This window comes from Dendrobates tinctorius, unplaced genomic scaffold (assembly GCF_039654945.1).
Source record: "Dendrobates tinctorius isolate UK_male_01 unplaced genomic scaffold, ASM3965494v1 ptg000265l, whole genome shotgun sequence".
Taxonomy (NCBI): Eukaryota; Metazoa; Chordata; class Amphibia; order Anura; family Dendrobatidae; genus Dendrobates; species Dendrobates tinctorius.
The window spans coordinates 11,899,620-11,902,355 of NW_027361932.1; positions in this window are offsets into that span (position 1 = coordinate 11,899,620).

Consider the following 2,736-nt stretch of genomic DNA (forward strand, 5'->3'; position numbering starts at 1 on the left):
GCTCAGTGGGCGTAACCTCCAATGACAGCGGCTGCCTCTTAGAGGTACGTCTAGGATTGGTTATAAATTCTGACAAATTTGTCTTTTATCCAATCACGCGCTGGGGGAGGAAGTCTGGGACTGTTGTTTGGGTTCTTAACAACAGGCGCGGGCCCGGACAGCACGCGGCGATGGGGCGGAGCTTCGGGGTCGCGCCAAGTAGGGATAAACAACAGGAGGGTGACGGAAGCACGGCCGCTGCGGTAGCGTTAACCCGTGGCTGGCCGGGCCGCGGCCACTGTGCACGGGAAGTGAAAGTCGCATGCGAACTGCATGAGAATCATGGTCGCAATGCGACTATTGTTTACCTGTGTAGGGAGCGGGCTCGTGGCGTGGCCGGGGATGCGGAGCCTGTCCGGACACCGCGCGGGTGATTAACCTCTTCCCGCTGGAGCTTTTTTTTTTTCCTCCCTTTTATTTCCTTGTTGACGAGTTCTAGCCTTGGATGTCGCCATTCATTTCACACTCTAATAAACTGATAAAGGGTAAAAACACCACGATGGCCCTTTGTATAGTAATGAGGAATCTCCTTGGTGTGAGGATCTTGCAGCGATAGTTTGTTCTCGTGTTTATAGGGGAAGGGCTTGTTTTTTTTCTTGGCGAGCTGGAGTTTTCATTGGTACCATTATTGGGTTAAGTATGACATTTTGTTCTGTAGCCCCCAGTTGCTATGGCAACCCACTGATTGAGGGGCTTTATTGGGCAACCCAACCATTTGGGGTGCCATCTACATCATTAAAGAGTAACCAGCATTTTTGACACAAATCAACAGATGCAACCTTGTCATATCTTACGGCCACGTTCACACAGTCAGTATTTGGTCAGTATTTTACCTCGGTATTCGGTCAGTCTTTTACCTCGGTATTCGGTCAGTCTTTTACCTCAGTATTCGGTCAGTCTTTTACCTCAGTATTCGGTCAGTCTTTTACCTTGGTATCTGTAAGCCAAAACCAGGAGTGGGTGATAAATCCAGAAGTGGTGACGTGTTTCTATTATACTCTTCCTCTGATTGTTCCTCTCCTGACTTTGGCTTATAAATACTGAGGTAAAAAAACTCACCAAATACTGAACATGTGAACGTGACCTATCAGAGAAACGTGCTTCTTCCGGACTGATCCTTCATTCTCAATTCAAGGATAAAGTCCGTATTCACTGAAGACAGATTTTCCAATTAGTGAGAGAGGACACAGAAACCGTCCATATTTCATGCAGTGTTTTTCCTGCTAACGCATAATATTTTTCTCAAGGCCTGAATGTGTGCACATACCCCTTCAGTGCTCCATAGAACTTTACAACTGCCATCTCCTATCTCAGCAATGGGAAAGTCTGTGTTCACTGGAAGACAGGTTTTTTTTCCATGAATTGGAAATGAAAAATTAGTCCAGGAGGAGAAAGCAGCAGATTTCTCTGATAACAGATACAGTGGCTTATGAAAGTATTCACCGCCCCTCCCCTGGCATTTTGCTACTTTACAACCTGGAATTTCACAATTTTTTTCTCCAGGGTTTCCTTCAGTGCATGTAAAGAACATGCCTACAACTGTTCATCTCTTCTTCAATCCTTCCAATCCATCTCACCACTTGCTCAGATCTGTTTCTCAACATACAACCCTCTGTCTCCAAACACAGACAGCCCCCTCATGCCCTCTCATGCTCCCACCAGCTAACACTCTCTCTGCTCCTCACTGCCTGCACTATCTCTCCAAATCCTGGTCCTCCTCACCACATTCCCACAGTCATTTCTACCTCCCATCCATGCCCAATCACAACTTTCCGTAACCACTCCAACCTTATACACATTTGCCCGGCCCCAGCTTCCCCAGTCCCACTAACAGGAGCTCTGTGGAACGCTTGCTCTGTCTGCAACAAACTTTCCTTCATCCATAATCTTTTTATTACTAACAAACTTTCCTTCCTCGCCATCACCGAAACCTGGCTCACCCCCTCTGACACAGCCTCTCCTGCTGCACTCTCGTATGGTGGATTCCACCTTTTCCCCACCCCAGCAGCAAGCATGGTGGAGGAGTTTTCTCCTGTCAGATAACTGCTCCTTCACCCCAATCCCACTGCCACCCTCTGTTACCTTACCTTCCTTTGAGGTGCACTCTGTGCGCATCTACTCCCCCTCCAACCTCCAGCTAGCTGTCATATACCGCCCTCCAGGGCCAGCCACCACCTTCTTTGACCACTTCACCACTTGGCTACTTCATTTCCTTTCCACTGATATCCCCACTATCATCTTGGGTGACTTCAACATCCCCATTGGCACTTCCCTCTCAGCTGCCACTAAACTTCTATCTCTCATTTCCTCCTTCGGCCTCACTCAATGGTCTTCTGCAGCCACTCACAAAGATGGCCACACACTAGACCTCATCTTCACCTGCCTCTGCTCCCTATCTAGCTTCTCTAACTCACCTCTTCCTCTCTCTGACCACAAACTACTTACGTTCTCTTCCCTCTCCTCCTCAGGTCCACAATCCCCACCTCAAAAACTTGCACACCCTCGCAGAAATCTTCAGCACCTCGATCTACACTCATTGTCTGAATCCCTCCTCCCTCTTACAGACATAAGTTCCCTACACAATGGGGATGCCGCTGCCGCTCTATATAGCACCACAATAGCTGTAGCTTTGGAATTAGTTGCCCCTCTCACACATGCCAAAGCTTGCAAAATCAACAGACAGCCCTGGCACACCAG